Here is a 14668-nt window from a genome sequence, read left to right as displayed (position 1 = left end):
ATACTCGTTGGGAAGAGCTATTAGATGCCCCCATAACAATATAACATAGGCTCATATTAATTAAGGGCAAACACCCAAAAAAACCTCAATTAATTTTTATTTCTATATTTAATACCTAATTATTTTTGTTCGGAAGAAAAATACACAAAATAATAAGACTTTGCAATTTAATATCCAAAATATTTAATGTTGTTATTTCACACTCACATCTGACAACAAAAATAAAATTTTAATTTTACCTTACCATCTCAATTAACTATTAATTATTAGATGATAAGACATAAATTTTATAATTTTAAATAAAAATTAATTTTATTAATATTATATTTTATGGTGTCTAAAAGTAAAATATTTTATTTTATTACTAAACTATGATACAACATGGGTTTTAACCTAGTATATATAAAAATGGAAAAATAGAAAAAGCCAACTATTAAAATGTAGACGTTCAAATAGCATACTCGTCATAAGTTAACCATTTAATCATGAAGTCAGTGAATAGTTAGGCATTTAATGATATTTTTAAAAGTTGACGATTTAAACGTCCATTAATTAAAAGTCGAAGCTTTATTGATTAGTAACATCGTTTTTAAGACTGTAAATACTTTTCAGATACAAATATAGCATTTAAAGCTTCATTGTTTGTAAAATTTCTCATGTTTTATTTTGTCAAAATTAAAGTACTCTAATCCTCTGTTTTTATTAGAATCATTTTGTATTATTGAAGTATTATTTATTGTTAAAATAGTCTCTTGAATTACTCTGCTTTAGTATAGAAATATTATATTTATGCATTTCAAAAGCTTATTGTCTGCATTCTTTTTTTTTTGTCATGTTATTACATTATTACTTGTGATATTTAATCTAATCATATTATGATGATATTTAACTACTTGTAACATATGCAATTATGATGAACAGCTTCTCCAAACAATGGTTTCACGGCACAGCTCTCCTTGACACACTCAGACCTTCAACAGAAGGTCATGCATGTACGAACATCCATGTGAAGGACATGCTCTTTATGCCCCCCCCCCCCCCCCCCCCCGTAGACCTCCGATAAGGTTTGCATCATTAATATAAAAGAAACTGCTTTGTTTTCTGGGACTTGAACTCCAAACGTAGGTGTAGAAGTATTAATAAACTTTTGGTTAACTATTGAAACAAATGAACTTCCACTATATCTGCTTACTTTTTAGTTAAAAATTTAAATAAAAAATAAAAAATAATATAAATAAAATGAAATAGAGTTAATCCCCTGTTTAACTCGAAAATGTATAGGATGATTGTAACTTTATAAGTAACTAAGTAAAATTAATCAGAACCAAAACTTTTTTCGAATAAGAGACCTATCTTACCAGCCATTAAAGATTTAATTAATACTAATGGAATTATGGGACAAGAAAAATGACATACGAATACGGTCACTAATTTTTTATACATAATAATAGCTAGACATTTGCATGTCTGTTAACAACCTCCCCTATATTATATTCTTGATTAGAACCTATTTGGAATCATCAAAACTGAAATGAAAGATACCAAAGGTCCAAAACTACCACAGAGAATATATGTATGAATTGGAACATGGGATTGGTAGCCTATTTATTTTCCATTTCCGAGGCCCAAGCATTAATATATGAGAAATGGTCTCTTTTTTTTTCTTTTTTTTTTTTTTTTTGGGCACAAAATACTTCATTACTTAGTGAACATTCGAGTTACAAACTGATGAAAAAGCTGATCTAGCAAGAGAATCAGCCAAGCGATTCTGATCGCGCGGAATGAAATTAAACGAGAGGGAATTGAAACAAGAGGAAAGATGCAGGATGTCATGATGAATCGCGTGAAGCTCCTTGTGAGGAAGCTCAGAGTGAAGCGCTTTGAGAAGTATCAACGAGTCGGAAGCGAATTGAAGATCTGTAAGCCCCGATTCGATTGCAACTCGAACAACAGCTAGAGTTGCGAACGCTTCGGCTAACAGAGGAGATTGGACATTGGAGAGGGTCGCCAAACCATGGAGGATACTCGTTCTTTGATTGTCCGAAAAGATCCAGCCCAGTCAAGCTCTTCCATCTGCAATCCAAGCAGCATCTGTGCAACAAAACAGAGAATTTGAAGCTCGGGGAAGGGTCGTCTTTGGGATTGAATGGGGTTTTGGGGAAAGAGAGCTTTGTTGCGCTATCTGCCATTCTTGAGCCCTAAGGATCGAGGAGAGAAGGGTTTCCTCAACAGAGATCTGCTTATTGTTAAAGATTCTCTGATTCCTGGAAGTCCAAAGCGCCCAAAAGATCCAAGGGAACATGGGACCTTCTCCGATTCCTGAAGGGGGAAGACAAGTTAGCTTTGAAGCCAAAGAGATCCCTTCTTGAATAGATTCAATACGGGTGAGGTTTAGAGCTTTATTCAGGGGGCTTTGTCCCAGAGACTCTTGGCAAAAGAGCATTTGAAGAAAAGATGCACAACTGTCTCCTCAGCTCGACAATGAGGGCAACCTGCAGTATCATTTATCTTTCTAAACTTAAGATTTTCCCCAACTGGTAAGGCGTTCTATGCTGCTTTCCACAATAACATTTTCGATTTTGGTGAGCTTTTAGTTGACCAGATGTTGGCTTTCCAGCTGAAGTCAGATGGAGGATGGGGGTAAGTGGGATCATCTTCCAGAGGGGTCTCCTGAAGAGCCTCAAAATACCCCCACTTAACTGAGTATTCCCCTGTAGAAGTAGGCAACCAAGCCCAGGTATCAGCTGCCCCTTTGAAACTCGGTCTCAACTTAAGAATAGCCTTCTCATAAGCTGGTAAGAGTCTTCTTATCAAGAGTTTGTTCCATTCCAGAGTGATAGGATCTCGAAGCTCTTCAACCGTCAAGTCTTGGGAATCAGCTGTTGGAGGTCCCATAGGGGCTAGCGGAGTAGAAAGTGAGAGCCAAGGCGCGGTCCACACAGAAGTAGTTTCACCGGTGCCAATGATCTTCCCAATATGTGGTTTAAGTAGGTCACGTCCCACACAGATACTACGCCACCCGTAAGAAGCTGAAGAAGGAACAAAACAATCCAAGAAGCTTCTGTTTTGGCAATACTTTCCTGTAAACACCCGAGCCAGCAAACAGGAGGGATTTTGAAGGATGCGCCAGCTAAGTTTAGCTAATAGAGCAGAATTGAATGTTTTAATATCTCTAAAGCCCAGTCCACCCATTTTGAATGATTTAGTCATCTTTCTCCAAGAAATCCAGCTCATCTTTTTCTTTTCTGAGTTGGCATCCCACCAAAACCTTGTAAGAGCTGACTGAATGCGTTTGTGTAGGGAGTTTGGGAGTTGGAAGTAGGTCATTGTATAGGTGGGGATAGCTGCTAAAACAGATTTGAGCATGGTTAATTTCCCAACAGTTGAAAGAAATCTGGAGGACCAGCCAAGCGCCTTCTGTTTTATGCGGTCAACAATTAGGCTAAACAAGTCCTTCTTCTTTCTCCCAAAGAGTTCCGGTAGACCTAGGTACTTACCTTGTCCACCCTCTTTCTGAATTCACAGGATCCTTTTTGCAATATCTCTTGTATCATTTTTGGTTTTATGTGAGAAAGTAATGGCTGACTTTTCATAATTGATCCGTTGTCCTGAAGCAATCTCATATTTATGCAGGATCTTCTTTAGCTTGAGGCAGCTCTATTGGTCGGATCGGCAGAAAAACATCGTGTCGTCTGCAAAAAGGAGATGGTTGACTCGGGGACTTCCTTTTGCAACCCTCAGTCCCGGAAGGTAACCATTTCCCTGAGCCTTAATGCATAAACCGGAGAGCACCTCACTGCATAGGATAAAAATATAAGGTGAAAGGGGATCTCCCTGAAACAACCCGACCCATTTTTTTTTTAAAATATAATTAAATATTCCCATAAATATCTAATTAAACCAACCAATAAAATAACAATTAAATCGCAAGTCAAAAATACTATTTTATGAATAAATAAATAATTTGACCAACAAAATCAAGAATAACTAACAATCCTAACCGGGTTCCAATAACCAAAAACACAAAAATAAAACAAACGAGTTCCTAAATCATCCTCTCTTCCTTGCCATGATTCCACGATCACACTTTATCTTTACCTGCATCAACAACACAATGAGATGCGTAAGTATTATCACAAATACTTAGTGAGGCGATCCTCCCATCTATGAGCTATACACACAAGCAAATAAAAGGGTATAATAAAAAATACAACATAAACAAACCAGTCCTTGAACAATTCACCCAAACACACATTCACCACACCTACATATCATCACATAAAACAAATCATATAACTCAATCGCTCAGATAAGCTCATGGTCACGCACTCACCTTAACAAATTGATCCTAACAATAACTAAACCCAGGAGAGACTCTCCTTGCGTCTGAAACAGTCCAGAACTGTCCTACAACAAGTCACAACCAAAAGCAACCTTGAAGCAAACTGGACATGAAAAACAGAAACAGACAACCTCAAATACGAAACCCTAAAATACAAACTAACCGTTAACTATTAAATCACTCCGGTGAAACGCTAGCCCTAGACGTCACGAAGCTTCCCACAAAATATCGTCCCGATCAGAAAACAGATGATACCACGATCTGTATTTCAATCTCCGCTGGTCCTAATTCGAGTATGAGAAAACGTGTCTCACGAAACTGCGAATAACTCAACCAATTTTAATCCAAATCCAGTTCTGTAAACTGGAGAATAACGATAAACGACTTGGGAATAACTCTACCACATTTCGTTACCTTTTACCACGATTTGATATGACGAAACTGGTTTCTCACAAACCCTAACGATTCTGCTCCTTCTCTTTTTCTCTCTTTTTCTCCTTTAAAAAACAAAAAGTGGCTAATTAAAGCCCCAATTTCGAGTTTCCTTCTTTTATAGGCACACTCTAGGGTTTCCAATTAACCCAACCAATTAAACCGGATAATTTAAAAACAAACCCTAACCGATTTTCCGATTCACGGGCGTTACAATTCTCCCCACTAACATAGATTCGTCCTCGAATCTAGCTTCACCCTTCCACTCCGAGGAACTCCGTGCAACCATCACTACGGTCCGCACTCCCTCCAACCAGACCCCCTCTAGGTCTCTCTATCCAGTCGATATACTCGCGATTTACTAGTCATTGTTGCTCACAACTCACTCTCCACTCTCGGACCGCAATCTTCGTGTATAAACCGTCACTCTCAGGCCTCGGCCTACGGTATCTCGGGTATCACACGTATTATCTTCCCCAGTCAAAGTCAAACCCTGAGTTGTGTCGGCTCACTCTCAGCCACAAAGTCATCGAGTTACGACACATGGAGAAAATAATACCACAAAACTCGCTCTCGGGTCGTCACCCTAAAGCGTGCTCTCGGATCGTCACCCGAAGCCACCGTACCCCTCGTACTCTAAAGACACCATGTCCCTCGAGTTACCGGTACCTCAGGAGCATACCCCGCTCCTCACGAGTCGTTGAGACCCTCATGTCCCTCGAGCAACAATACTAAACGCTTCCGAACATATCTCCAGACTCTCTCATGGATTCGCGTAAGACACCTCTATGCCTCCCCATCCATCATATCCCCTCGAGAACATCCTTATGACCAACTCCCGGCCATCTCGTAAACACACCTTTCTCTTAGGTTGTTTACTCAAACTTTCCAAAAATAGACAAGTCCTTTGTAGGAAACTTTCCATTTTTGGAAACCGCACAACACATTCTTAAATAAGACAACTCAAGTCAAATCCAAGAAAAAATACTCATCTTATTAATCATCAAATGTCATGATCGTTACAACTCCAAACGAAAATACAAATGAAAGAGAAATAAGAACAACAACTCAAAAGCTCAAAAACTCAATAACACTGAAACTGGAAACCAAGAATAGGCAAACTCATGCAGCAACTTGCTTTTCGAACCACTTTTTGAACCTTGCCTTCATCCTCGCCTCTGGCTCCCAAGTCTCCTCTGTCACACCATCGCAGTCCCACATGACTTTGATCAAAGGAATCTTCTTTCGCCGAAGTTCCTTGATCCTCCTCTCGAGAACCCTCACCTGTCTCGCCTCCAAAGTCATGTTGGGCTGAAGATCCTCTGGAATCTTAGCCAACACCTCATCATCCTTGTGAAGACACTTCCTCAGCATCGACACATGAAAGACCTTGTGAAACGCACGCATAACATCAGGCAACTCTAACCTGTATGCCACTGGTCCCACCCTCTCAACAATCCTGAACGGACCCATGTATCTCGGACTCAACTTAGTCTTTGAGATAAACCTATTCGGACCTCGCAACATGGCCATCTTGAGATACACTATGTCCCCAACCTCAAACTCAAGCTCTCTCCTCCTCTTGTCAGCATAACTCCGCTGTCGATCCTGAGCTTCCTTCATGTTCAGCTTAAGAATCCGGATCCTCTCCGTGGTTTCCTGAACATAATCTGCACCATATATGCTCCTCTCCCCCACTTGGGTCCAGCATAACGGTGTCCTGCATGGCCTCCCGTACAACGCCTCAAAAGGAGCCATCCCAATACTCGCCTGATAGATGTTGTTATAAGCAAACTCTACCAGACTCAAGTGATCCGCCCAATGACCTCCCCAATCAAAGACACACATCCGCAACATATCCTCAAGCGTCTGAATAGTCCTCTCAGATTGCCCATCTGTCTGTGGATGAGAAGCCGTGCTCATCTGCACCTTAGTGCCCATCTCTGCCTGAAAGGCTCTCCAAAATGCAGAAGTAAACTTGGAATCCCTGTCTGACACAATACTCACAGGTACTCCATGCAACTTCACGATCTCGCTCACATATTTCTTAGCCAACACCGTCGCTCCATCGGTTTTTCTGATGGCCAGAAAATGTGCTGACTTAGTAAGACGGTCCACGATCACCCAAATAACATCTTTGGTTCGCGACACAGGCAACCTAACCACGAAATCCATCGTGATAAAATCCCACTTCCACTCAGGAATGGGTAAACTCTGCAACAGGCCACCCGACACCTGATGCTCAGCCTTAACTAACTGGCAAACATCGCACTCTGCAACCCACTTAGCTACATCCCTCTTCATCCCGACCCACTGATAGTACCGCTTGAGGTCTCGGTACATCTTAGTCGCTTCTGGATGAATGGAAAACATGCTCGCATGAGCCTCACTCAAGATCTCCCGCCGCAACTCCTCATCTTTAGGCACACAAACTCGCCCATGCACAAGGATAGTTCCATTAGCTGCAAACTGATACTCAAAGCCCTCTGCCTTAGAAGCTGCAATCAACCCCTCATCCTTCTCCTGAGCCAACCGAACTCTAGTCAGAAGATCTGCTCGATCCACAGCTTCCAATCCCAATGGCTCTCGTGCCACAGCACACAACCGCAAAGCACCAATCTCACTCACCAAGGCCTCAACACTCTGCCCTAGAGCCGCACCCACGCGCTTACGGCTCAACGCGTCTGCAACCACATTAGCCTTACCAGGATGGTAAGCTATCTCCAGATCATAATCAGCCACCAGCTCCATCCAACGCCTCTGCCTCAGGTTCAACTCTGGCTGAGTGAAGATATACTTCAAACTCTTATGATCTGTGAACACCTGCACTTTCCCGCCATAAAGATAAGACCTCCAAATCTTCAAGGCAAAGATTACCGCAGCCATCTCCAAATCGTGAGTAGGATAGTTACCCTCATGCTTCCTAAACTGCCGTGATGCATAAGCAATAACCTTCCCACGCTACATCAGAACACAACCCAAACCAACTCTCGAGGCATCAGTATACACCATGTAAGGCTCTCCATGCTCTGGCAATGCTAACACTGGTGTACTCGTCAGCATCTCCTTCAGGCTCACGAAACCCTCCTCGCACTCCGGTGACCACACAAAAGAAACATCCTTCCCTGTCAGCTTAGTCATCAGCTGTGTCATACTCGCAAACCCCTTGACGAACCTCCTGTAATACCCTGCCAACCCAAGAAAACTCCTGATCTTAGTGGCATTTGTCGGTCTAGGCCAGTCTCTAATAGCCTCAATCTTCTCTAGATCCACTGAAACTCCCTCTGCAGAAACAATGTGACCCAGAAAACCCATCTCTCTCTGCCAGAAACTGCACTTACTCAACTTAGCGAACAACTTCTGCTCCCGCAGCTTCTCCTTCACTCTCCTCAGATGTACCTCATGCTCCTCAGGACTCTTAGAATACACCAGAATGTCATCAATAAAGATGATCACAAACTCATCCAAAAACTCCAAGAACACGCTGTTCATCAACCTCATGAACGCTGCAGGTGCATTAGTCAAACCGAAAGGCATCACCACGAACTCAAAATGTCCATATCTCGTCCTGAAAGCAGTCTTGCGAACATCTGCCTCCGCTATCGGGATCTGGTGATAACCCGACGTCAAATCGATTTTAGAGAAACAAGTAGCACCCCTCAACTGATCCAACAACTCATCGATCCTTGGCAAAGGGTACTTGTTCTTCACTGTGACCCGGTTCAACCCCCGGTAGTCAATACATAAGCGGAAAGTCCCGTCTTTCTTCTTCACAAATAACACCGGCGCTCCCCAAGGTGAAGTACTAGGACGAATGAATCCCTTACCCAACAAATCTTCTAGCTGCTTCTTTAGCTCTGCCATCTCTGCTGGAGCCATCCTGTAGGGTGCCTTAGACAACGGCGCTGTCCCTGGTTCCAACTCAATCGTGAAAGGATCAGACCGTGATGATGGTAATCCCTGCAACGATTGAAACACATCCTCCAACTCTTGAACAACCCGAATGTCGCTCACTGCTACCTGCCCCACAGACTCCGGCATAGATATTGTCACCAGGTAAGCTTCGCAACTCTTCTCGATCATTTTCTCTGCATGCACTGCTGAGATGACGAGACTCCCTGAGGTAGGTTTCACTCCCTGATAAACCAACCTCCTTTTCGGCCGCTCAAAAGAAACTCTCCCACGGTGGCAGTCAAGATGTACTCAGTAAGGACCCAACCAATCCATTCCCAGAATAACATCATACAACTCTACAAGGCTGATAATCAAATCTGCTGGCATTGACTCCCCTACAATCTGAATATCCACACTCTTCGCTCTCCCTAGAACCGCTAGAAACTGCCCTCCAGCAACCTTGACGGCTCCAAACTGCTCGGCAGGATCCCCACGGATGTTGTCGCGCGAGGCACTCTCCGGGGTAATGAAGCAATGCGATGCTCCAGAGTCAAACAACACATGGGTCTCTACACCGCCCACTAATAAGGTCCCTACACAAACCTCATGTGCTAAAAACCCTAACATTCATCACAAAACAATGATATCCAAAATAACAAAAATAATTCACAAAGTCTGAGTCTCAGAAATCATACCAGTAATCGCTCTGTTGCTGGTACCGCCTATCTCACGCGTAGTGTAACCCTGCGCTGCCGCTGCAATATGTGCTAACTGATGCACTCCCTGCTGCACCCGCGCTCCGTGCTGCACCACCTGCTGTACTACTGCCACTGTCATCCGCTGCAGCTTAGGACAATTTGACTTGATATGTCCCCTCTCCCTGCAGTGGTAGCACTCCCTCGTCTCATCTCGCTGCGTGCAATCCGCTACCTTGTGGTCAAGGCTCCCACAAGAAAAACATCCTGCACGACCACCCTGTCCAGATCTAGAAGGATGATCCCACTTCCTCTTCTGCCCCTTCGCAGGCTTGCCGCCCTTGCTAGGTGCCACCTGCTGCTGAGTCTTCTTCGGTTGTACCGCTGGACTCACTGCCACCACCTGCCTCTGAAGGTCCTCCTCTACCTCAGCAACCGTCTCCACCAGTGCCGCCTTCGTGGCGTACTGCGACACTCTACACCGCACCCTCAAATCCGGTCGAAGTCCCCTCAAGAACCTTCTCATCTGGGTCTGGCCATCCTCCATGCTCCGACCCGCATACACCAAAAGTCGGTTAAACTCCCGGTCATACTCCCGAACCAACCGCTCACCCTGTGTCAGCTCAAGAAAACGCGCCTCCATACGATCGAGCGCCTCCTACGGAAAGTACTTGACATTAAACTCAGCCACGAAATCTGCCCAAGACATATCTGCCTGCCTCCTCCTGGCAGTCACACTCCGCCACCACAAATGTGCATCCCCCTCTAGAAAATGCACTGCCAGATCCACCCGATACTCCGCCCGGCATCTTCTCGAACCAAAAGTCCGCTCAACCCGCGACCTCCAACTGTCGGCCTCCTCAGGACTAGTACCACCAGAAAAATACCCGGTGCCAATCCTCTGCAACTGCTCCATCATCCTCAAGTAAGATGGAACCTCCTCAGCAACCGCATCCCTCTGCTGCACCTCCGCCACTCGTGGCGCAACTGGAGGCTGCACTGGTACCACACCTGGTAACCGCTCCAACAACTGCCTCGGTAGGCCCGCCAAACCAACCTCTGGAACCTGGGCTCCTCCGGTGCGGCACCCATCACTCTTGGGCCCTCAGTACCAACGGCATGCACACCGGCACCGAAACCAGCTCCACCAGCCCCCACTCCGGTTGCACCAGCTATATCGGCACCAAGACCGTCCCCAACCCCGGGCTCCACAAACTCAGGCTGGGAACCCACACTATGCTCAACTGTGGCACTGTGGCCATCACTCTCGCCGGTACCCTCGAGGACTTGTCCTCTACCGCGACCACGACCACGAACTCCAGCTCCTCTAACCACTGCGCTACTCAAGAACAAAAGCCTAAGAAACTAGAACAACGAATATATCACAAACAACTTACCGTGGAATCTCATTTAAGGCTTGGAGAAGATGATGCTAGGACTCCAACAACAAACAATTGACTAAACACTCCATAATCAATCCTCAGTATGCTAACACCCTAGCTCATCCCACTTCAATCATCAGGAAAATAATTCATCAATTAATTTTTCTACACATCCTAGAACTGTAATCGCTCTGATACCAAATTGAAATAACCAGACCCATTTTTTTTTTTTTAATATAATTAAATATTCCCATAAATATCTAATTAAACCAACCAATAAAATAACAATTAAATCGCAAGTCAAAAATACTATTTTATGAATAAATAAATAATTCGACCAACAAAACCAAGAATAACTAACAATCCTAACCGGGTTCCAATAACCAAAAACACAAAAATAAAACAAACGAGTTCCTAAATCATCCTCTCTTCCTTGCCATGATTCCACGATCACACTTTATCTTTACCTGCATCAACAACACAATGAGATGCGTAAGTATTATCACAAATACTTAGTGAGGCGATCCTCCCATCTATGAGCTATACACACAAGCAAATAAAAGGGTATAATAAAAAATACAACATAAACAAACCAGTCCTTGAACAATTCACCCAAACACACATTCACCACACCTACATATCATCACATAAAACAAATCATATAACTCAATCGCTCAGATAAGCTCATGGTCACGCACTCACCTTAACAAATTGATCCTAACAATAACTAAACCCAGGAGAGACTCTCCTTGCGTCTGAAACAGTCCAGAACCGTCCTACAACAAGTCACAACCAAAAGCAACCTTGAAGCAAACTGGACATGAAAAACAGAAACAGACAACCTCAAATACGAAACCCTAAAATACAAACTAACCGTTAACTATTAAATCGCTCTGGTGAAACGCTAGCCCTAGACGTCACGAAGCTTCCCAAACAATAGCGTCCCGATCGGAAAACAGACGATACCACGATCTCTATTTCAATCTCCGCTGGTCCTAATTCGCGTCTGAGAAAACGTGTCTCACAAAACTGCGAATAACTCAACCATTTTTAATCCAAATCCAGTTCTGTAAACTGGAGAATAACGATAAACGACTTGGGAATAACTATACCATATTTCGTTACCTTTTACCACGATTTGATATGACGAAACTGGTTTCTCCCAAACCCTAACGATTATGCTCCTTCTCTTTTTCGCTCTTTTTCTCCTTTATAAAACAAAAAGTGGCTAACTAAAGCCCTAATTTCGAGTTTCCTTCTTTTATAGGCACACTCTAGGGTTTCCAATTAACCCAACCAATTAGACCGGTTGATTTAAAAACAAACCCTAACCGATTTTCCGGTTTACGGGCGTTACACTCCCTGTCTGATTCCTCTTTCAGGTTTAACCAGGCCTTTCGCTTGCCCATTTAGGAGGAAGGAGAAGGAGACAGTACTGACACATTGCATAATCCAATGGACCCACTGTTGGCTGAATCCTAATCTTACAAATACTGCCTTGATAAAGTCCCACTCCAGCCTATCATATGCCTTGCTCATATCGGTTTTTACAGCCATCAAACATCTCTTTTGAGGTCCAGAAGATTTCACGTAATGTAAGGCTTCATGAATAATCATAACATTATCTGAAATAGCTCTTTTTGGGATAAAGACATATTGGTTTTCAGAAATGCATTCTTTTAGGCAAGGTTGCAGTCTCTTTGCCAATAGCTTAGAGATAATCGTGTAATAGACAGAACATAAATCTATAGGTCTATAATCAGAGACCCTCTATGGAGTTGTTATCTTGGGGATCAATCTCACATGAGTATGATTTATTTTTGTTGGCAGTGATCCAGTGATGAAGAAAGCCTGAATATCAGAGATAATTTTTCCACAGAGAGAATTCCAGTTAGATTGGAAGAAGCTAGCTGAGAAGCCGTCAGGACCCGGGGCCTTATCCGGGTGAATAGAGAAGCAAGCTTGTCTGTTTTTTGTAGCCGCATGGAAGAAGCCAGAGTTCTTATCTCCAAGTGTAAGCCACAGTTGACGGCTTCTCTGTTTCCAAAACTCCTCTTCTCTTTTGTAAGCCAGCAGGAGCTTCTGGTTCAAAGTATGGATCTCCTCATGGTTATCAGTGTCAAGGCAAAGCATTGTTTCCAGCTTTTGTCTGAGGTCATCTATTTCAGCTTGTCTATTGATATGTTGAACTTTGCTCCAGGTAGAGATAGCTCTTCTGCATTTACTAAGTCTGCCATCAACTGAATCAGACAAGTCGGAGTTCCAGGCCTCTAGGACCAGGTGTTTAACTTCTTCATTATCTCGTAAGCGCCTATGATATCTGAAGATGTTGTTCCTCTTTTTCTTAATAGGGTCAAAGGAGATAACAATGGGACGATGATCAAAACCTTCAAAGCGAAGATATTCACTCCTACCAGATGGGTAGGCAATTGCCCATTCACTATTAGCCATCGCTCTGTCCAATCTGCACCTAACAAGATGGGTATGTCTTTTACCTCTCCAAGATAGGAAGTTACTTGTATGTTTAAGGTCAAATAGATCACAAGACGACATGAAAGAGCGTAAATCTGTGAAGGAGCCTTCAGCTCTTTGTGGACCTCCAGTTTTCTCTTAGTTGTTGATTATTTCATTAAAATCTCCAGAGATAAGCCACGGTTCTTCTCTATCGTTCACATAATTTTTCAAATGGTTCCATAACTCTAGGCGTTTTTGATGGTCAGGTTCACCATATAAAAATGTGGAAAAGAAGCTTGCATGCTTCTGCCTTTTGCAATGATTTTTGTATCGATAAAGTTTTTACAAGAGCTAATAACTTCCACCACTAGATGAGCTTTCCAGAAAAGAGCCAAGCCTCCACTGCCTGGAGAATGCGGGGGAACTAGCAAATGTGAGGTATAACCCATCCAGTTAAGCTTTTGTAGGACTACCTCTGAAGGATTCATTGTTTCCATTAGGAAGAGAAGATCCGGAAAAATCATTTTGCGAATCTCCTTAAGTCTCTGAATTGTCATGGGGTTCCCCAACCCACAACAATTCCAACTCACAATCCTTAAGGAAGAGGAGTTGATGGATTCTGAAAATCCATCTTTGTCTTCTTGACTGCAGGAATTAGGTTTACTCTTAGGGAGTTCCCTTTACCAGGTTTTTGGCCTCCATTCTTCGTTGAGGGCACTGAAGCTTTAGAAGAAGACTCTCTTGGAATGCCTTTTGTTTTACTCGGTCCTGCTTGGGTATCAGGAGTTTTCTCTGGTGAGCCTCGTATTAAATTCCTCTTTTGACTTTTAACTTCCAATAATTTAGCCTGATTTTAGCCGGTGGTTTAGAAAGGGGTGGTCTGCCTCTTCCTCTTTTAACTTGGTTTGCCACTCCTTTCCCAGGTAAAGCAGAGATCCCTGCAGATGAGTTTGTGACAATCTCAGGTAGCAACAGGTTTTGATCCAAAGGAACCTGGATAGGTGTAGTAGCAGCTGCAGCTTCGATGATTTGGTCTGCAGTATTATTCATAAGGTTCTTTGCTTCCCCTTGCAGGACTCTTTGCTTTCTAGCTGCACTCTCTGTGGGGTCTGCGCAGGTGATATACTGAACTGTGACCTCTCTCAGTTCCCCTAGAACCTGTTCTTTTGATGGAATAATAGATGTGTCAAGGATGACATCTGAGGGCACCTGAAGCTAGTTAATAGGTTGACTTGGAGGAGGTGGAGGAGGAGTCTGAGGGTTAGGATTGTCAAGGTTTCTCTCAAGGGGGGGTCTTCTCTGTCTAGAAGATTCAGAGATTCCTTGAGCTTGCACTGAAAGATTAGGGGATTTTTCTCTCCAAACTTGGTGACTTCTACTAACTTCTTTCTCAGGTTGGAAAAGTGATCTCAAGGAGTTAGAAGGTCTGTGCTGAGATCTCTCCTAATGACCGAAAGATCTGCCTGCAG

General features: G+C 43.2%; 2 pseudogenes across 2 annotated transcripts; both read right to left on the bottom strand.

Annotated features, from left to right (window-relative positions):
• Positions 1-1680: 1680 nt before the first annotated feature.
• AT3G31720 lies at positions 1681-3867 on the bottom strand (annotated as a pseudogene; the record flags this gene model as incomplete). Its single annotated transcript has 1 exon — positions 1681-3867.
• A 2041-nt stretch (positions 3868-5908) lies between these two features.
• Positions 5909-13196, bottom strand: AT3G31630 (annotated as a pseudogene; the record flags this gene model as incomplete). The annotated part of the gene is made up of 1 exon: positions 5909-13196.
• Positions 13197-14668: the final 1472 nt, after the last annotated feature.

Source organism: Arabidopsis thaliana, chromosome 3, assembly GCF_000001735.4.
Source record: "Arabidopsis thaliana chromosome 3, partial sequence".
Classification (NCBI taxonomy): domain Eukaryota; kingdom Viridiplantae; phylum Streptophyta; class Magnoliopsida; order Brassicales; family Brassicaceae; genus Arabidopsis; species Arabidopsis thaliana.
This window is presented reverse-complemented; position numbering and strand designations above follow the sequence as displayed.